Here is a 24,129-nt window from a genome sequence, read left to right as displayed (position 1 = left end):
AATTAATTCTTGATCAATACTAATTAAATAATATGATTATATATTAATATATTAGAACTTATAATATATTAATATAAATCATAAATATACTATTCTCAAAAGACTATCCATATAAATTGTGTCGGAGAAGTGCAACCCAAATGGACCATGGCGGGTCAGGTCAAGTACATACCAAATATACTTATGGACTTAGACATTAATCCAACAAAGGGAGGCAGAGGGAGGCTAATGACCCTTTAAATAGGGTGCAAAACCCTGGAAATTAGGGTTTCATTTCCAGGTCCTACTCGTCGAGTTAGGGTCCACCAACTCGTCGAGTAGACCTCATAAATCACAAGGCCTGATCCGCTTCTACACGACGAGTTGGGGCATCCAACTCGTCGAGTAGCTCTAAGAATGTGACTATAAGCTTTAAATTTTATACATGGGAGTCAGGGTGTTATAGTATTTGTCTCATATGATCATCAAACCGCCCCAACAATAGTCTCTAGTATACTTATATGCCCAATCCTCACACCCTAGAGGAACTCTATATATCTCTAAACTGGCAGGCTAACCCCACACCACTCACCCATGAAACTTCCATCAACCCTGCAACACTCGTGTATGCTATCCATACATAACACTAGACCCTATAGACAGTCGAATATCTGATCCTACCCTAAGCCCTTCATCAAACAAGAACAAGAAATAAGGTCAGACCAAACATTCTCAGGCTATAAAATCTTAGTTATGCATGACCATGATTGTGGTTAATCTGAAAGGTTCCAGACTCATGTTCATATGAAGTTGTTCTCACCATGTATTGTGGTTAATCTGAATGGTCTAATAGTGAAAACTAATTCCAACAGATATTCACATCACTTAGTAATGTGTTCATTATCTATCTTGATAAATAAGATTTGCATTTATCATGAGACTCCAGGTCAAATGATATCCAAAATCCGATCCAACTGGATACTTGGTAATGCGTTTCTCATTTATGTATCCAAGACTATGATTCCACAAATACACTTCACCCAAACCTTTTGGATGTATTTAAATCAGTACGTATTGTGGTGAATCTGAACGATCCATTAGGTAAACTAATTTCAACAGATATTCGCACAATAATACATCTTATTCAAATATTTGAATCAAATTTGAACTATTGTTACTATACTTGCTTCATAGATTTCATGATTTTTTATTAACATGTTAGAATGCTCCACATTTAAATAGGTCAGAACTATCTCATGAATCATAGTATAAACAATTTCTATTATAATACCATAGACTAAACATTTGGGAAAAGATTTGTCTTTTGATTCTTTGAATAGTAGCAAGGGCTTGGCATTCATGACCAAATTATCTTCTCCATGTTTTAGTCTCCTTATTTCATTTTATTTACTGCACATTCTTGCAAATGTCAATACACAATCCTTAGTAAAACACTCATGGATTGGAAGTAATGTTCCAATGACATTATTAATCCATATATTTGACTGAACACCAAACATGGGAGAACTAGTTATCTTTTGATCCTACGGAAAGTAGCAAGTGCTCGTGATCCATGATCAAATTTAACTTCTTCATGTTTCAATCCTTTCACCTCAAATATATATTTTGGGCATGTATGCTTTCTAGGTCCTATCTTGTTAGGAAACGAATAGCTATCAGAAAATTTCTCAGAATAAGCCTTCATTTGTCCTATGTATTTGGGCCTAGATTAGGTATACCAACACTAATCGCCTTTTAAACTAGTGGAAAGTGGATTTCTTCATCTTGACACTTCTATTCATGATAGTAAAACATGGGAGTGTTTTGAAGTTTGAGTTTCTATGATTGGCGATGTTAGCTTCAAAAGGAAATCTCAACATGCTACACAACTCTTTCATGGACAATCCAAGTTGTTCATATCAGAATCAGAGTGAACTAATTATATGTACATGTCAACTAGTTGACTAACCCTAGTCAACTCCTAACTCAATGAAATTCCATTTTACTTCAATATGTCACTTTACAACATACACTTGATAACTACTCTTTCTAACAACTTAGAATGCAATGATTGGATGTAACCTCAGGAAGAGCTTAGTCAAAGACATGATCTTTTCTTTTCGTTTATGAGAACTATTCCAAAACTACGAGTTTAGACAAGATTGATCATCCTCATAGCTAATCCTTTTAAATGTTTTATAGCAGTAGATTTTAGTGGATAAAGTTATATACATCATTCAATATCAATTTCCATCATAGTTTGTTTTACTTATCCTTATAAAATAATCACCCTAAATAAAATTATTTAAGAAGGCTAGAATCCATATTTGGCTCCATGATGTGTAAAGGGATGCCGTAAACACACCATAAAGTTATTTAGGTAGGCAAAGTCCTTTGCCAATTTAGATCACCACGAAATTCCTAGATCTTTGAGATTCATTGACTATCATGGGATGTTAATCTTGGATTATGTTCATCTCATATTCAATGAAGGGTTCGTTGTGGATCACTGAACAAATGGTGAATCAACCATACAAAATCACGTGGTCCTCGGGTCAAGTTATTCGTGAGATTCACGAGTTCCACATCATTCTCTACCTGTACTCTCAAATTGACGTTCCCGTTAACCACACGAGCTCCATCCACAAGTTATAAAGAGAATGTGCAACTTTTATGGATACAATAAGATTCACATTAAATAGATTGTGAATTAACCATGCAACATTGCATGGTCCCCGGCTCAAGTTACGCTTTAGATTCGTGAGTTCCATATCATTCTCAACTATACTCTAGCGTGCCGGTTAACCACACGAGATCCATCAACAGAATATAAAGAAAATGTGCAATTTTCATGGATAATATGAACTTCACATTATATTAATAAAACGGGATTTTGTTTTATACTTGTATTTAGAATACTTTTAGATTGACCATTATCACTATCAAACCCTTTTGGTAACTCCATTCTCAAAATGAAATACGGCGGTGAGGGTGGTAAGCGCAAAGCATATTATAAACAAACCTCATTAGGATTCATAGAAATCTCCTTAAACACCTACATCAGAATGGGTGAGCCTAGTCACGGTAAGACTGACAATGTCAATACTTAAAACATACGAGGGCACATGTTGTAAATTTCTTGTACATATAGTAGATACAATTATAATATATATATATATATATATATATATATATATATATATATATATATATATATATATATATATATATCAATACAAGGGGTAAATTTAAAACTCTTTAAATTTAATCGTCTATTATTAATTCTAATTAATTGCGAGGACACAATGTAACAATTAATAACTCACGGGGGGTTAATATTCAAATTTATAAATCTATATTATAAATAATATTAAATATTTAAATTCACTATTTAAATACTAAATAAATATTCAAATTCAAATCTCTATTAAATAATATTTATTATTTTCCAGATTTAAAACATTTTAAATTTGGTTTTTATCCATATTTCACAAACCTTCAAATTTGAAAAATGAAAAGGTTATGGAAACCCTAATCTGCCCAGCTCACGTCGTGAGCATCAAACCCACATGTCGTGAGCTGTGATTGAAGGTTTTATCAATTAAGAATTTTTCAATCTTCCTTCTTTCATTCAATTTCAAACAAGTATTTTCAGAAAATATAAATCTAGGGTGAATGTAATCATGAACCAATGGGTATGATACCACTGTTGGGTTTTCTACGCATCAAATACACTCTAAACTAGGTAGCGGAAAAATCGAAACTACGATATACATAAGTGTACATGTAACTTATGGATCTATGGTGCATGCTAATTACATCTACCCTAAGGAAACATAAAACACAAGGAAGAAAACATACCTCTTATGTAGCCCTTGATCTCCATGCTTGAGATCTTGATTCTTCACAACGTTTCTTGGATGAAAGGACCCAACCCAGAATCCCTCTAATTGTGTCACACACAATGACAACAAAGATTGGAATAAAAATAACTAGGAGAAGGGTCAATTTCACAAACCCTAGGAGGGTTAGAAGTCATCCCTAAGAGGGGGAGGACGAAGGGTTGGCGAAACTTCAAGCCAAGGTGCAAGGAAGAATGAAATACGTAAGGCCCTATTTATAGCCATGGATCCCTTTCTAGATTTTGTATTCCTTCCCATGTGGGATGAGGAGCCCATAATGAAATTCACTCCTTTTCCCATGTGGGATGGAGTGATTTTCATCCAACCTTAATTCCATAAGGGTTCTGGAACATTCCTCATTAACCAACTATCGATTAATGAATATTCAACTCTTTAATTAATTAAACTGTTAATTAATTCCCAAAATATATTTCCAATTAGTTTCTAATTAATTATTAACCATAATAATTAATAAACCAATTTCTCCTTTATTTATTCTACTCAATTCGGGTCTTGAGGGCAAGCCAAAAGGACCCTGTTATTGTTAGAAGTATCACCAATAGTTAATGACCTTGGACATACTTTCCAACATCATGAATCTGTCTCGAATCCTCCGTAGCTCCAACCAGTAAGCCACCTTGCCCACACAGGCCAACACTGGGAACAGGCCGATAACACTGGGGCCCATATTGCCCCACTTCCTGAAGCGGATAACACCCTTCCAGGGTGACACCTTCAGAAGCACCAAATCCACCACCTGGAACTCTAGCTCAGAGCATCACCTATCCGCATAACTCTTATGGCGGCTCTGGACCGTCAGCAATCTTTGTCTGACTTACTATATAAGCTCGGTCATCTTAAGAACTATCTCCGTGCCCCCCATGCGTCTCTAGCCAACATCGCCCTAGCAGATAGGAGTCTGACATTTCCTCCCATATAGAATGTAACACTTGGTTTATTGTGCTTTTCAGTTTAGACCCTTGGGGGAATAAAGGTTTTGCGTATTTGGTCCCTAGGGGACAAAATTTTCAATTTCGGGGAAGTTGGAGTACGCTGGGCGTACTCATGAAGGTTGATCGTGGAGCTAATCCACGTACATTGGACGTACGTGGAGTACAATTAGCATACGTGAGCAGATTAGAAACCCTAGTTTAGGGGCTAATCCTTCATACCCTTGAAAACCCTAATTCGTTCCTTAGCCTTTGTGTTGTGATTTTGAGCTCTTGTGAAGCTTTTGTGGGGGATTTTTTGCATTTTGAGGGGAAAGAAGAAGCTTGAACACTCATTCTTTGGAGGAGGGCCATGAGATCCAACTTTAGTACCTTCATTTTGTCGCTTTCGAGGTATAAAGTTCAAAGCTTATAATCTCATTTCATAGATCTACTCCTTGACTAGTTTTTGGTCATTTTGGTCCCTTTGGTTGGTGATTGTGATTTAAGGTCGTTTTTCGAGCTTATCCTTGTAGATATGGTCATATTAAGGGTTTCTTAAGCATAACGGTGCAAAATTTATGTTGGTTTTGGTCTCATGCATATGTTAAGTCATTTATTAAGATCTTTTGAGCTCTTAAGTCCCATTAAGCCATGCATGCACATAAAGTTGGAAACTTTACGTGATCAACCACCTTAAGGAAGTCAAATATGGGTTTGGATTGAAGTCTTAATCGATTAAGAGATGAAAATAGGAAGTGGGTCAAGATCGTGGAGTATGTTGGGCATACAAGCGTGTATGTTGCGCGTACAAGCCCTCAAGCGTGTACGCTGAGCGTACAAGCTGAGTACGCCCCACGTACTCAGCAGGTTGGGCTTCGGTCGTTTTGGGCTCTCCGTTGTGGGTCATGTTGGTCTTTGGTTGTCATAGGCTTTGTTGGGCCATCTGAATTCTACTATTAGACTGTTGAGATTTTATTGGACTTTCTTGGGTGAAGGCCCATGAAAGGTATTGGGCCCAATTTGGAAAATTGGGCCATATTTGGGCTTTGAGTGATTATTTTAGATTTTGGGATATTTAGACAATTGGATTGGGTCTTGGCCTTGGGCGAAGATTCGGAAAGGGTAAAAAGGACTTTTACCCTAATTTGGACTCTTAGTACGAGTCGGGATCCAATTATCGATTGGATGTTATTTTGTGATTGATAGCGTTGGGATTTTAGCAGATCTGCAGTCAGAGATTTATAGGTGGGTTTCAGCTGTCTAAGGTGAGTCTCCTCATTATACTATAGGTCGAAGGAACCAATGCCGTCCTATTTGCTTATGTATTACTAAAAGACCAAGGGGTGGCCCTTGGCACTGTATGAAAGACCCGGAGGTGGCTCTTCGCAAATCTGTATTCAAGACCAGGGTTCGGATACGGGTAGTTAAGTAGTTTTTTAGTGTAGATTGTATGCTTGTTGTCTCTGTGATACTTGCATGGAATACTTGGAGGTGGCTCTTGGCACCTGTCCGTAAGACCCAGGGTAGTGGCCCCCGGCTTGGCAAGGAAAGACCATGATATGGCTCATGGCATAATGACAAGACTATGGCTGGCACATAGCATTCTCTATTGTATGTATGGTATGTGGTATTTTGGGGAACTCACTAAGCTTTGTGCTTACAGTTTGTTGTTTATGGTTTCTGGTACTTTCGGTTCAAAAGAGAAGGGCCCGACTTGATCGCAGTGCATACACACATGTTTTCCGCAACTGTATGATTTTGGGATTATAATCAGATAAATGTCTTTATTATGAAATACTTCTCAATGTTTGAGTAAAAGAAAAATGGATGGTTTGATTGTATGAAAAATGAAATTGTTACTTTTAAATTTTGGGATGTTACACATAAGCTCAAAGGGAGGCATGCTAATACAGCCATGATGGTTGTTGTTATAAGAATACTCATCCAACGGGATTTAGGATTCCCAGCTCCCTCCAAAGTCAATGATACAGGCACGCAACATATCCTCGAGTGTATGAATAGTCCACTCGCTCTGCCCATCCGTCTATGGATGATATGCAGTACTGAAATGTAACCGGGTACCCAACTCCTCATGAAACCTCTTCCAAAACCTGGAAGTGAAATGAACATACCGGTCCGACACAATCGAACTCGGTACCCCATGCCGAGCCACCACCTCTCGGACATAAATCTCAGCCAACTTCTGTGCAGAAGAGCCCTCGCTAATGGCTACAAACTGTGCACTCTTCGTCGGACGATCCACTATCACCCATATAGCATCAAAACCCCTTAATGTCCTCGAAAATTTTGTAATAAAATCCATGGTGATCTGCTGCCATTTCCATAGTGGAACCTCTAAGGGTAGCAATTTGCCATGAGAGCGCTGGTGCTCGGCCTTGACCTTCTGGTAGGTCAAACATCGCTCCACAAACCAGGCCACATCTCTCTTCATACATGTCTACCAGTAACTATGCTTCAGGTCGAGATACATCTTGGTAGCCCCTGGATGAATGGAAAATCTCGGCTTGTGGGCCTCCTCCATCAATATACGTCGAGACCCACCCGCATAAGGTACCCAAACCTGCCCATGAAGAATCAAAAGCCCTCCGTTGTCGATATCAAAAGTTGAAATCTGACCGATCACCCCCACTTTTCCGATTTTCTTCCTTTATGGGCTCCGACCTTGCTCCTTTGATAATCTCCAAACTTGGGGTCATCACATTCATCCTCATACACACATCCCGAATTAGGGCACTAACCGCTCTCTGGCTCAAGGCGTCGGCCACCACATTGGCCTTCCCTAGATGGTACAGAATCTCATAGTCGTAATCTTTCACTACATCCAACCACCTCCTCTGCCTCATGATTAGGTTAGGCTGATCCATAAGATATGTTAGGCTCTTATGGTCCATGTAGATGGTACACCGAACACCATAAAGATAGCGGCGCCAAATCTTGAGAGTGAAAACCACCTCCCCCAACTCCAAATCATGAGTGGGATAACTCGCTTCGTGAGGCTCACCTACCTCGAAGCGTATACAATCACATGTCCCCTATGCATCAACACAATACCCATTCCTGTAATGGATGCATCACAGTAGACCACAAAATCCTCAACTCCTTCAGGGAGGGCAAGTACCGGTGCCTCACACAGTCTCTAGCGAAGAGTCTCAAATGATGCCTGTTGGTCAGGCCCCCAACTGAACACATATGGGTTTTATGCAAAACAAATAAACTTAAACTCTTAAGTGTGCATGCAACCCTAATAAGGATCTATGTTTTCTCTATTTAATCTATAACTACGAACATCAAAAGGAACCCTAAGAACCCTAGGTAATTTTTGAAATTACTAAAGAAAAGGTTTAGGGTTACATACCTTTTAGTTGTTATAGCAAACAACTAGAATTCTCTTTTGTTGATCTCTTGGAAGCAAGAACCACAAGTGTCGTACCTCTAATGGAAGCACACCCAAACTAGCAAGAGAAAAACTACAAAGAGAGGAGAAGGGAGCCAAGTTTTCGTCCAAGGCTTGTAGAGGGAAAGGATGGATGAAATTATGGGCTAGGGACCTCCTTATATAGTTGACAAAACTTGGTGCCAAAGCTAGGGTTATGGAGATATGCCCTAGATTGTTTGTTGGGTGACCAAGCAGCTCAAACCCCTTGTCCAACGGGCCTTCGACGAAATCTGTTAGGGCTTCCCAAGAGATTTTTGTCCATTCCTTTCAAGGGGTTCTAGACCCTTCCTTTCTCAACTATTAATAAATAACAAAACTGTCCCTGTGCTTTTAATTAATCCAATTAATCCCAAAATTAATTCCAATTAATCCCAAAATTAATTCCAATTAATCCCAAAATTAATTCCAATTAATTTCTTATTACTTATTAATTAAATAATATGATTTCTAATTAGTATATTATTTTCATAATAAATTACTAAACCATTTATTTAATTTATTATTCACATAATAAATTAATCTCTCTTTCTCTAAAAGCCATCAAGTCCAATTTCTAGGTTTGAGGGTAACCCAAAAGGATTGTGCTACTATCAATTCAAGTTTATACCAATTTTTGTTATTGGCTTAGACACCTAATCCAACAGTCTCCCACTTGGATAAGTCTATAACTATAATTGCCAGTATAACTTCTGAACCGATTAGCAAATTGTAGCTTCCAAAAGCCACTGTCGAACTCTGACCTAGTCAGTTACGTGTCCTAAAATAAGTGATCATATAATCCTCCGTTTGCAAGATATCATTCAAACATGAGACATTGAATAGAATCAATCTCATTGTACAAGACTTTGTTTCCCAATTTCTGATTTGTGATGATATAGGAATTCTAATTGAAACATCAATTTAGTCCTGGTTGGGCCCAACACTATAAGTCATCACCAAATCACCGAGGGGCCCAAATATATCACTTTTCCCATTAGGGAAAAAGGAATGAATAAACTTTGATTTATATGCTTGCACCATTCACTCATCAAATCATGCACAACAATACATTTTATAACATCAAGTTACTGATGCATTTACATATTATCAATGCACAACCGATTTGTAAACTACAACTCATATATCTCTGTTTTAAGATTATAATATATTATCATCTCAGAATTACTCGTGCTTAATTCCATGAAGTAATTCTCTAAGCATGGGTTTATCCAATACTGAAATATCCATTTTCTAAGTACTCATGAACATTATAGCAATCTTATTGCAATGTCTAATCTTCATAGACAATATACAATTCAAATCATGACAGTCTTAATTCACTACTTACTTGCAAAAGTATGTGTAACTATTGAATTTTTAATAATCAAATCATTCAGGAAGTAAAATATGCAAAGTGAAACACAATAATAAACTAATTAATTATGGTGTCAACCCTATTGAGTATAAATAATCTATATTATTTAATCACCACAATAATTACAACTTTATTCATTATACAATGTTTCGAGCAATCAACTAATCACTTGAATTAAATAACATCAGTCATGCCATGTTATAAACATGCATACTTTGCCTCTCTATGGTCCTTCCTTTGTGAAAAGATCAACTACACTTATTCCAATGATGCACATTTCACAATTCCAAATTCTTGTCACTATCTAAAATGAATTGGAATTCTAACTTTACGTACATTGACCTTTTGTGATGTCGAGGCTTCCAAGTTAAAGAGGTTGAGCCAACGATGTTACAGAATGGTCCATTGGAACTTTGTTACTAGAAACAAGTCCATGGTAATGAAGTCTTAAAATCAAGGTACACTTCTTCAACACCTTTCTTGCCTTAAAGTTTCCAGTTCACCTGTAGATTTAATAATCAACTCCCATTATGGAAACATTTCCATATTCCCATACAACCATCGATTTTGACCAAGAATCATCTCAATCTAAAACATGTCACTATGGTCCTTCCAAATAATACCATACTTCCAACTGTCTACAAGCAACCAATCATTTGGTATACCCTTAGAATGTTCTTGACAATTGTTTAACAACTTTAGTCACACAAAGTTCTAGTCCTTTTTCCTCTCAATGCCCAAGGCATTTGAATAAATCAGAACAAGTGTATATTATAGCATATGTAATCGATCCTATATCCGAAGCGTATGGGACTCAATTCATTATGTATTACAAAATGATTTCATATCTGTTCAATTTCTTGCTATAATATGTCTATATATAGAATTTCCTATGTTGAACCATTTCAACATGATCTTCATAGATGTCTATGAATAAGTTCTATTAAACTATATGATGTAATCCTTTAGATTCAAAACAAAGTATGAGTGCCTTCTCCCTTAAGCCTATAGTAGCGAAACAATTCTTAAACTTTTACAATTTGCAAATTGAAAACCTTGTTCCCTACCAACAGTATTGCTAAACTGCAATAATCAACATAACAATTATGGTCCCACTAGCTTTGACACGTACCCATAAATCAACTGGACTTCAAGAAATCAACACTCTTGACTTTCTTACTGAAGTACATATTTCTATTACGCGATGCTTCGATAAGTCTCCAACTAGACTTCTTAAGCTCATACACCTTCATTGGATAGAATATGTGTATGTTCAAACCCTTTCATAACTCATAACTATAAGTCTTGAAGGTTCAAGCAATTACTTGCCATTTCTCACAATTCAAAATATGAAAAGGGATACCGTAATCATATTGTGAATTTGAGAATCCAACTATCATAACCAATATCCATATTGATCTTTACCATATCGTTTAAAAATTCACTTAGCGAAGATGTTTCCTCATAATGATTGTCATGAATTAGAGCGAAAACTTTGCCACCTAAATTTTATGGTGCATACGTTCCCATCCATGTGAATCTATCATTTCCAACCTACAGTCATAAGACAAGGTTTTTGGACAGAACAAAACTCAAATTTAGCTTTCCTTCATGGACTGAACTATGTTATTCTAAACTCCTTGCCCTCTGGTTGCACAAGGGACTACCAGTGCTTCCGTGTTGTTAGCAGTTCAACCATATTGGTCAATGTACTTTCGCTAACTAACGTGCTTTGTTTTGGAAGTTAAATGAAAAACTATAACTCATAAGAATTTCCAACTCAACTGGAATGTGAACATAACTGAGAATGTGTCAATCAAACACGACTGGTTATCAACCTCAATTTCTGTGCTAGATATAACTAAAAGGTTTATTCTAGATTGGCTCCTGAAACTCTCAAGATCAATAAGACTCACTAACTTCTTGACATATAAGTTTTTCTCTCAAGGAACATTCCTTGACGAGATAAAACAAATATTCAAAAGTTCGTGTGGATTCCCGACAAGAGAACACTTCATAGAATTGGTCTCAGTTTATCCCTTGTTTTTTAACGAAAAAATCACAACTCCAATTTTAAATGTGCTAGTAAGAAAATATTATTACTCTACATTTCAAGAAGTGTTATAAACCTATTTAGTATAAAATAAGTTTCAAGATACGATTTGTAGCAGCTAGATCATGGCTTAAAACTTGATGGAAACGAAGTATGAATCCGCTCTTGATTTAACCATTTCAACAATATCCGATGCCTCTTCTTAGTCAAACAATTGCATTAAGATGTTATGCAAGGATCAATTGTGATGTAGTTACACAATCATTAAAATGATCATAAAACATGATGCTAAAGTACTCTCTTTTCCTTTCAGATTGGAGAAACTTTTATCTTTCTGCCTAATAGATTCTTCTGATCGTTCTGCTACTCTTTGAATCTTTTTCAAAGTATCAGAATTATGCTTAATCTTATAAACATAACCATACTTACTGAAACATCAATAAATTATGACGAATAGTGTTATCGTCCTTTTGTGGTGGATCTGAAGAGTCCATATCAATATGTTCTAGATCTATTAGTCATTCACTTTGACTCACATAAACACGTGATCAATGAATTAGTCATAATTTTGCAATGAACAAGATTCTCATACACTATGCAATTGGAATTGCATGACTCCAAGTTTCTATATAATTTGAAACTTGGTGATGAAAACTCTTTTCAGTTGGTTAAATATGGAAATACCTACAAGCGATATCATAAGAATGAAATCCACAATTAATATTGCTATTATTAGAAATGTAACCAACACTTTGATAAATGCCATTTGCAAGGAAATATAAACTAAGGCTACCAGATGAACCAATATTTAACTTTTATTGAAAATAAACGAAAAATTGGAACTTGTCCTTACAACATATGAAATGTAAACTATGTTTCTAGACATTTCTTAAGAGAAATAGCAATCTATTAAATTATCCTAACTCTTAAATAGTAGCTCCAAATTCTGATCATCGAACCATGTAACCGAAGTCCATTCCCACGATCAGATTTAGCTCATTCTGCTTAAGCTTCCTTCTTTCTCTTATATTCTATAATGAACTCAAAATAGGATCATCATAATCATCGTATCATGTATTAAGAGTCTATGAATAGGAATAACGGAGTTAGATAATGGATGTACCTGAAGTAGAGTCATGCATCTTGACTTCACCATCTTTGAGATCTATTAGATACTTTGGGTAGCTTCGCAACCAATGTCTCTTTAATTGGCATTAGAAACAAATGGACTCTTTGGGGATAACACATGGAACTATCTCAAAACTGGCCTTTCTCTTTACCATGTGATCAGACTGTTTGACCTTGGCTAACCTCTTTCCATTAGGAAGAGAAATTTTTTCCGGACCACCATTGTCATATTTGTCAATGTCTATGGAATCTTTGGAATTAGACCTTTCAAGCACCTTTTCTTCACTTCTGCTCTTAAGAATTTCCTCTTTAGCAACAATCAACATATGTGTCAGATCAATTAGGGTCACGTCGATATTCCTCATATGAAAGTTCTCAATGAACTGACCATATGACTTAGGAAGCGAAAGAAGAACAAAATCAATGGTTTTCTCCCTTCGGAAAAAACACCCATTCTATCCAATTTGTCAATATACGATTTCATTTCCAGAACAGGCACACACAAAAAATTTCCATCTTTATGTCTACATGCCAATAGGGCTTGAGTAGTTTCGTATCTTTCAACTTGAGGAAAACACGACGTTGGGAGAGTCCCTAGAAGAGGAGGTGGAAGAGTTGAAGAAGCATTATGTCCAGTTCCACCATTTCCCGAAGAAGAGAAAACATTTTCACCTTGATTAGAATGTGGAAGATCATCTTCAGAAGGAAGAGGAAAACCATTTCCAAAAGAATGTGGAAGACGATTATTGTCTTGTCTTGACATCTATAATGGGAGAAAAGAAAATTCAAGTTAGTTGATTTTAATCCTTAATTATTAACCCATAAATTTTAAATTAATTCTAGGATCCATATTTTCGATACAAACTTTAAAGATGGATGTCGTAATCAAATTCAAATCTATTTTAGGTAGGTAAGACATTTACAAATTCCAATTTTATGAAATTCCTAGATCTTTTGAGGTTCATTGATTCTTATCAATGGCATGTTTAGTCTCAGATTATGCTCTCAGTTTTGTGACTGTGATGCCGAGGATGATAAACGAGATGTGAATAACCATGCAAACCCACTTGACAACCTTGATGTCATTTACCATCTCACATTGATGTTCCGGTTAAGCACAGACGCTACATCAACAATGATAATTTTCAAGATGTCCATCATATCTCTTTATAGTCCCTATTAGTGTGCCGGTTAACCACACACGCTCCACTAACGACGTATAAAGCATGATGTGCATTTTCATGGATTAGCATACTTTTCACATTTTTCCTGAAGTAACTAGATTTGGGATTTAAAAGGTTCTAGTACTTTTAATAGCATTATACTTATCATGATAATTAGTGTCCTATCAAATCCGTTTGGCTAACGAGCCTCCACCATACTGTTGGATTAGATGTCTAAGCCCATAACTATTATTGGTATGTACTTGACCCGAGAGTAGCATGGTCCATTTGGGTTGCATATCATCAGGACAATTTGTTAGGATGGACTTTTGAGAGAAGGTTATTTCTGGTTTATTAATATATTATAAGTTATAATATATTAATATGAAATCATATGTTTTAATTAGTATCGATCAAGAATTAATTTGGAATTAATTTAGTGATCAAAAGAGACTAATTAAATCTATGGGGACTAATTATGATAATTAGTTATATTTATATGTGTTGGGCTTATGATCCATGTTGGACCAAGTTTATGTATGGATACATAAATAGTTGGGCCACATGAACCATGGATCATAAAATCCATGGGTATGGATTATGGGTTATACCCATGACCCTTGGAATCCTACATATAAATAGGTTACTCCATAGCCAAAATCACCACTTCTTTTCTTAGAGAAATATGGAGGTGTTTTGGTGCATGGAATTCTCTCTCAAGAGCCACCTTTGTCCTAGGTGTGTTGTGATTCCATTTGAGGCATTTCATACTATTGGTGCTAAGCTCTTAAGGCCAAATACATCAAGACTTCAAGCCACATAAAAGGTATGTTTCCCTAACTAGTATATTATATGGTTTATGTCAAATGCATGCTAGTTATAGGTTTAATGCCTTGGAAACCATTTACATGTATAATAGAGAAAACATAGATCCAAGGTATTTAGGGTTGTATGTGCACCATAGGATGTTGTAGTATACTAAAACTCAACAGTGGCATCAGAGCCTGGTTGTTTTCTATTATATTTGATGCAAATGTATTTTTTTCAAGTTGAAGGAAAAAAAAGGAAAAAAACATGAAGTTTGTCATATTTTAAGATAATTACTTGATTTTATGAAAAACTAATTATTTTTAAAATTTGAGTCACTTTACTATATAAGTTGAATTAGGTCAAATTTAGTAAAAGATAAAATGATATGATTATTTTATTAGTTTTAAAAGTTTGATATAAAGAGTTTTTTGAAACCTCCATAAGTTATGGATATGAAAAGGTTTTAAAAAAAATTGATTCAAAGTTTTTTATGGAGTTACAAAACTTGGTCTTAATGTTTTAAAATTCCATAACTTGTTCTTAAGTTATGAAACATGAAAAGTTTTTTTGTGTTACTTTGTTTTATGAGTTAATTTAGATTGATGAAAAATATTATTTGTTAAGTTGCTTTGAATCCATATTAATCTAAAAGAAGTTCATAAAAGGTGTTTTTGTAACTTTTCTTCAAGTCAAATAAAAGGTCACATTTATGAATCTTAAAACTCATAAAAGTGCCATAGGTTACACAAAAATGAAGAGTTTTTTTTTCATTAAACTATTTTATGACTCCATAACTTGTCCTCAAGTTATGGATGCTTAAGAGTCACTTCTTTAAAAGTGTTATTAAAGAATAAGAGGTTACATAAAAATGAAGAGTCTTCATTTTAATGAACCATTAAACTCATAAGTTATGAAATGAAAGGTTTTGAATAGTTTCAAAACTTGCCCTCAAGTTTTGGAATTTGTAAAGTCTCACACACATTAATGCTTTAATTCCAAACTCTACAATTTTAAAAGTTAAAATTCAAACTTTATGGACTTCATTAAATTAGTTAAAGTGTTTAATTAAAAGAGTTAATAATTCCATAAAGACATGGTTTAAGTTTAATTAAATTAAGAGTATAGTTTAATTAATAGATTAAACCATCAAGTATTTTAAATGTTTAAAATACACCCTTATACTATTATTATAATTTTAATTATATAGATATGTATAAGATAAAGTCAATCTTACCGTTAGTAGGCCTCATTCACGAAGCCGGTCTATAAGGGAGTATAAGGTTACTGCCTATAAAATGGCAGTTTAATGGGTGTCCACTCTCACCCACCGCTTCCTTGACCGGTGGAGGGTCGTTAGCCGAACAAGTAGGACAAGGACTATAATTCTCCCTTCATTATAAGTATAATGATAAATACTAAGTAACTAAACACTTATAAATTCCCAATCTTAGTTACTTAGGAAAATGTGAATAAGGTGCTAATCCGTGAAATTACACTTTGCACTTTGTTTAAGCTGTTAGTGGAGCGTGTGTGGTTAACCGGCACACTAACCTGGACTTAACAAGGTAGGAAAAGGGTAACTTAATGTTTATCGTAGTATCGTTGGAGCGTGTGTGGTTAACCGGCACATCGATTGAGGGGTAAATATTAAGGGTACCAAGTATATTTGCATGGTTAATTCACACCTTGTTTTGTGATCCTCGGCATCCCAGTCACAAAACCTGAAGGGCACACTCGAGATTGAAACATGCCATTGAAAAGTTTAATGAATCTCAAAAGAATCTAGGAGTTTCAAAACCAATTAAAACCTAATAATACATTTCGTTTATCTTGGTGGAAATTGGTGAATCGTCATTCACCTACCTTTAAATATTTTATAGCTTGGATTACGACATCCCTCTTCCAAGTTATAAAATAGTTTGTTGGGTCCTAGCCTTAATATATCATATTGGGTGTTATATTAAGGACTTAAATCAACTTTATGTGAATTTCTCCCATTGTTGATGTCTGGTTTAGACAACAATGATCTTCCCAAACCAAGCTTTCCTAATGAATATGACTTCCCAAGTTTGGCTCATGGAAGTCATACTTCTCTTCCTCCACCTCCTCCAATTATTCTCCCTAACCCACAAGTTCAAGGTCACTCAAGCCCTAATGGCAAGCAAGGTCTATGTGTGATCACATCTTAGAGATGAAGTCACATATTGACAAGCCGGGAGAGTTGGGTTTCAAAGTCACGAGAAAGTCGGATGTTCAATCACTTTCTAAGTCACATAGTGAGTTCCTTTGGGACTACTATGATACAGACTATGACATGAACCTTAATGATCATATCTATTTGCTTGGTGCTGCTGAATCAGCAATGATTTGGAACGATAGTGAAGCAAATTTGATTAGAAGATCAACTTCCCAAAAACTTTATGGACAGTGACAATGGTGACACTGGAAATCCAGAAAAAACATTCTCTTCCCGATGGAAAGGGATTGGCCATAGTCAACCCGATTGACCAAATGGTAAAGAGAAAGGCTAAGTTTGAGATAGTCCCATTACCAAAGGGTCCATATGTTTATTTTGCCAAAGGAAGGGGCGTTGATTGCAAAGCTGCCAAATTTACCTAAGGATGTTAAAGTCAATAAGTTTGACTCTACATCAGGTAGAGCCCATTATCTAACTCTGTTAAGTTCTATTCTGAGATCCTCATTACATGATGTGACTGGGTCACATGTTGATGTTTTAAGAATCCAAGAATAGAGAGAAATCTTAAAGGAAGTATATGCTGATTCTAATCGCGAAGGTGGATTTCGATCGCATCATAATTTTGAGCAGTTGCTTAAGAAGTTATGATATATTGCTAAGGAATAGATAACAACAATTTTCCATGTGGATTGTAAGGATAAGTTTTTCCGCAAAGTTTTAAAATAAAAGAAAATTGTTTAATTTTGTTTATTTGAAGTATCCTTACAATGGCATTTGTGGAAAATTGTTGCTTATATGATTCCACTGACAGCAATATTGGAAAATGGATTTGATTCTTTCATTTGTGGTAGTGACTAAATTTATCAAATCAGGAAATTCCTCATCACCCAAGTTTCAATTGGACCGAAACTTGGAATCATGCAAGTTGAATAGTATGATGAATGAGAACTTTCAAGCATTGGAAAATCAAGACTAATTACTTGTTCACATGGATGTGTGAGTCAAGTGAAGGACTAAAGGGATCGAGTACACATTCTTGTGCACTGGTCATGTCCACCACAAAGCTTGTTAAGACTATTTGATTTACTAAATTTTAGTAAATATGGTTATACTTACAAGTTTAAGTATAATTCTGAAACATTGGAAAAGTCTCAATGTATGGCAGAACGAATGGGAAGCATCAAATTAGGCAGAAAGATAAAAGTTTCTCAAATCTGAAAAGATGGGAGAGTACTTTAGTATCATGTTTGTGATCATCTTAATGATTTAGAAATCATATCACAATTAGTCTTCTAAAGGTCATCTTAGTGCATTCTTATGACTAAGAAGAGGAGTCATGAGTTGTTGAAATGGTTAGATCAGGAAGATGAGTCATACTTTGTTCCAAAACAATTCTTAGAGTCATACTCCAAGATTGTAACTTGAGTGACATATCTTAAAGAAAGGTTTAAAACACTTGTCAAATGTAAGAGTAAAAGTGTCCTACTCTTGTACATTTGAAATTGGTAAGTTGTGATGTTTTGGATAAAACAAAGACCAACTAAGGCTAATTGTGTGAAGTGTTTGTCTTGATAAAGAATCCGCACTATCTCTTGAATATTTGGCAAGATAGTCTTATATGTCAAGAGGATAGTGGGAGTCTTAAAGATCCTAAAAAGAATTTCAAGAACTAATCAAGAATAAAACGTGAGGTTCTTCACTAGCACACGACTTGAGGTTTATAACCTATCGTGTTGACATATTCTGTGCCCATTCCAGTTAAAGTTGGCTTTGCATAGGAGTTCTGAAAGTTCTCAATTGGTTGCATAACAACTTGGAAGCAATGGCAGGCCATGTACTGCCAGGTGGCAAGAAGTTAAGATTGCATAAGTTCAGTCCATATGAGTTTGGATTTGTCATTATCCTTCTCTTGTGACTATGGTTTTGACGATTCACATGGATAAGAACACATACACCATAAAATCTAAGGGTCATAAGGTTTCTCTCCGATTCATGAAAACGATGGTGAGGAAACACTTCCACCAAGTAGATTTGAAGCAGATGGAAAAAGGTCTAAACAATTGAGACTATGATTACGGCATCCCTTTTTCATAGTTCTGAAATTGTTTAGACACACATGCATGCTATCTAAGGAAAGGTGTATGATTTTGATAAAGTTTTATCAAAGCATCTCGTATCAGAAATCTGAACTTTGGTAAGAAAGTCAATAAAGTATTGATTTCTAGAAGTCCAGCTGATTTCTGAGTATATGTCAAAGCTAGTGGGAGCATAAGTGTTATGCTAATAATCATCATGTTAGTGGGAGCATGATAATTATTGTTAGTGTTGCAAGTTAGCAATGTTAATTATAGAAAACAAAAGTTTCAATTCGTGAGGCTGCAGGGATTGAAAAAGTTGTTTTGCTATAATTAAGGGAGAGGATATACTTCATTTCAGTTCTAAAGGCTTAGATTGAGACCTTAATAATCTTTAGTCAAGAATATATATATGAATTTCATGTTGGATTGGTTCAACTTAAGGAAATTCAATATATTGCGTTCTCAAAATTCGATTATGATTAAGGCATCCCTCTTCATAGTCAAATTTTGAAAACATGGCAAATAAAAATATTGTAGCAAAAGACTGGTCTAGAATCATGTCTTTATGTGAGACATCATGAATCGTGTACCATTTGCTTTGGGTACAGGATCGATTGCATGTGCTATAATATTTGTCATTTCTAAATTTTTCCAAATGCCCAGAGGCATTAAGAAGGGAAAAGGTCTAGAATTGGATATGACTAAAATGATTAAGCAATTGTCGAGGACAATCTGAGGTTTACCAAAGATTGGTTGCTCAGGGACAGTTGGAAGTATAGTGCTAATTTTTGAAGGACCATATTGACATATTCTGAAAAGAGGCATCTCTTATGCAGAAGTGATAGTCAAAATGAGAATATGGAGTTGTCTCCATAGGTGGAAGTTATCTGTGTAAGATTAGAAAACTTAATGCAAGAAGCATGTCCAAAGCAATGTACTTTGAATATGAGACTTAGTTTCCATGGAGTTGATCTCCATTGGAATACCTTATAATGACTGTTGACAAGTCTTTGTGACTTTGTACATATTCATTACAGGAGGGTCAGTGCATATAAGATTAAAATCTAAACAGATTTCGATAAATGATAGGAATTTGAAATTCTCACATTTTTCGATAAGGATTTGGGAGTGTGAAATTAGAATCATTGAAATTATGTTCAATTGGTTTATTTCACAAAGTAAGGATCATAGACAAACATAGAGTGCATACTTGGTGTATGGCAAAGCTATTGTTTAAGAAAAACATAGTGTACATGCTTGGAGCATGGGACAACTAGTGTTTTTAATTCATAGGGTTTGATACCATATTTGATTCATTTATTCTTGTGTTTCACTTTGCATGTTTTGACTTCCAGAATAACTAAGTCGCTCTTCCTGAATGATTAAGTTATTCAAACCATCCACAGTCGGTCATATGTTGGAAGTAGATATGAATCAAGACTGTCATGGGTTGGTTTGTAGAGGTCCAAGTTGGTGGACAAAGTGGTGCTACAACACTAATGAGTGCTCAAAAGTTCTGAGTATTGGATTCAACCCGCGCTCATTTGAATCACTTCATGGATTTTATCACGAGTGATCATGAGACGATAATATCTTATATTCTTCAAACCTATAGATATGAGTTGTTACTATGAGTTGGTTATACATTGATTGCACGAAAACGCATTTGGTAACTCGATGTTATAAACTCGATGTTCAACAAGTAGTAGAACAAGCCATATGAGTCGAAGTTTATCCATTCCTTTTACCTTCGGGATAAAAGCGATATCTGTGGGCCCCTCGATGATTTAGCGATGACACATGTGAGTGCTTGGCCAAGTCAGGACTGATTTGATTTGTTCAATCAGTCAGTCATCATAAATCGAAAATCGGGAAACAACAAATGGACAGAGAGAATGATTATAATCCATGTCGCAGTCCATATGATATCTAGAATGGAAGAATATATGATCCCTTATCTAATGGACGCGTCATTGATTTGTTCAGAGTTCGACAGCGGCTTTAAGAGCTATGATTGCTAGTCGGGTTATGAAGTCGTACTTGTAATAATAGTTTTAGACTTATCCAAGTGGGAGACTGTTGGATTAGATGTCTAAGCCCATAACTATTATTGGTATGTACTTGACCCGAGAGTAGCATGGTCCATTTGGGTTGCATATCATCAGGACAATTTGTTAGGATGGACTTTTGAGAGAAGGTTATTTATGGTTTATTAATATATTATAAGTTATAATATATTAATATGAAATCATATGTTTTAATTAGTATCGATCAAGAATTAATTTGGAATTAATTTAGTGATCAAAAGAGACTAATTAAATCTATGGGGACTAATTATGATAATTAGTTATATTTATATGTGTTGGGCTTATGATCCATGTTGGACCAAGTTTATGTATGGATACATAAATAGTTGGGCCACATGAACCATGGATCATAAAACCCATGGGTATGGATTATGGGTTATACCCATGACCCTTGGAATCCTACATATAAATAGGTTACTTGTCACACCCCGCTAAAGCGGAAACACAGGGCGTGGCAGTACAAAGGGTTTCATCGCAAAAGTTAAAAGACAACACCAACCATAGTATTAAAAATCATTACAAATTCACAATGGGTTTGAACAACTTTTAAAAGAAATTACAATGTAAATTGAAATACAACACATGCGAATGCTCCTAAAAGTGAAGTGTCCCTAGGTGCCACTTACTCGATGATTCCTGAAAAAGCATGTAAAACGAGCGTCACTATAAAAATAGTTGGTGAGTACTCACAGATAAACAAAATAATATTGGTTCCATGAATTGAAATCAAAGTTTTGATAAAAGTTTCCAATAATAAAAGTATATTGTTAAAATAAGTAAATAAGTTTGTAAAAACAAAGTTCTTTGTCATCATGAGAGATAAGGTATGTTGCCCAAATAAGATGCAACATTCATATTCTCATGGAAGATAAAGTTCGTTACTCAAACGAGTAAACAAGTTTCATTGCTAAAATGAGCAATCAATTTCGTTGCTACAAGGAGCAAACAATTTCATTGCTAAAACATGTATATAAGTTTTCAGTAATAACAGTTCGTTGTTGTAATGAGAAACAAAGTTCATTGCTATAATTAATAAACAAGTTTATTGCTATAATAAGTAACGAGTTTGTATGTGTATGAGCAAACAATGAGTCTCTACCAAACCTATGACTGAAGCCCTATCAAGATCTATGCTTATCGTTCCATAGATGAATATGGTATCATGCACTCCAGCAATAGGGCGAGTGAGGAGTTGTCAATTCCTAATAGCGCTATCCATAATGACCATTGGCTCAAAGAGTTAATGGTTAGAGATAAGGGAAGGGCCTTAGTACGATAAGTTCTCATGTTCCGTGTTGCATAGACATACATAGAGAGACATAGCAATAAAATAGCAATCATGTTTGATACAAATCAATTTAAATACAACATTCAAATAATAGTTTTTCGGGACATGCTTTTCCACCCCAAAACATAAAAACTGAAAATAGGGGAGTGCGTGAATACTCACAATATGCATTGAGATGATGCAAATGATGCCTTGAGCTAAGTTCCACTTGTACCACTATCGATTCCTACAATAATGGTATTCGCTAGTGAGTCTCTAATCGAAATCTAACACTAGTATACTTACTACTACAATAGAATTATGCCAATTTTGTGTCAAAATTTAATATTGATAAGTTACAAACATTTTTCTGTGAAAATTAAATTTCAATGAATCAATTGTTATATAACAATTTAAGTGGAAATTTCCCATTATTGAAATGCTAATATTTAACAATTTAAGAGGTGTTCCAATGATTAAATATTCAAAAACTAAATTAATTTAGTTCTAAAATTTCCCAAAGTTTGCATTTCAGTTTTAATTAAAGTGAAAGACCTCAAGATAAATTTTCTTGAATTTTTGATTTGTCTGACTATTTTTCACGATTTTAGTTTCTTGAATAACCATAAAATCTTGAAAAATACTAAACAGTTAATAAAAATTACCAAACTTCAGATTTTGGTTCTAAATGTACTAAAAGACTTCTAGATAAATTTTCATGGAGTATGAATATGTATAACCCTTTTTCATATATTTAATTCTCTAAATAGATACAAATTCATGAAAAATAGAAACCAGATTCCAAAATTACCCAAACTTTTTGTATTACTGTTATTAAACATTATTAAGCTGAGAAAAATATAAAAATTGATTTCTAAACTGTTTAACCCAATTTTATGATTTTTGAGCATTTATTCTAATAAAAATTGAAATAAATAGAAAACAGTTTCCAAAATTGCCCAAAATTTTTGTAACACTTTTATTATACATTTAGAAGCTGTGAAAGATATAAAAGATATTTTTCAATTAGTCTTTCTATTTTTCTTTGTTTTATCCTCTTAAATAATCATTAATTGGAGAATAATTATTAAACAGTTAAAGTAAATTACCAAAATTTTTGTACACTTCATTTTCAGAGTAAATAATCTGGGAAAAATACCAAATGTGGTTTTTATATAATGAAATCCGATTTTGTGTATTTAAGTGTATTTAATCTTAGAAAATAGGAGAAAAATAGTATACAGAAGAGCAAAATCATCAAAATTTTTATGTAGCCTCCTATTGTACTACAAGGTGTTCTGGTAAATTTGCATGAAGTTTGGATGAGCAGAACTATTTTTTCTATTTTTAGTCCATTATAAATACAAAAATCGGAGAAAAATAGGAATACATTATGAAAAATTCTGAAAATATTTTTCTAAGTCTTATGCCTCTGGTAGAAGCTGCGAAAATTGTTATACAGCCTTTTCAACTTGTCTAAAGTGGTTTTATGATTTATTGGGGCTAAACAAACAGGAAATTCAAAACCATATTAAACTGTAACAAAAGTCATTGAAACTTCATGGGAGATGTTTATTAACTTAAAGAATCATCCAAGAATTTTTCCAGAATTTATTTACTACTGTAAGTATTTTATATGATTTAACACTCTATTTTCTTATTATTTTCATATAAACATAAAGAAAATATATATTGAGCTGAACATTTCCAGAATGCATCTTC

The sequence above is a fragment of the Lactuca virosa genome, chromosome 1, assembly GCF_052849685.1.
Source record: "Lactuca virosa cultivar CGN04683 chromosome 1, Lactuca_virosa_CGN04683_v6, whole genome shotgun sequence".
In the NCBI taxonomy this organism is placed as follows: Eukaryota; Viridiplantae; Streptophyta; class Magnoliopsida; order Asterales; family Asteraceae; genus Lactuca; species Lactuca virosa.
The sequence above is the reverse complement of the archived record's forward strand: the minus strand, read 5'-3'. Positions refer to the sequence as shown.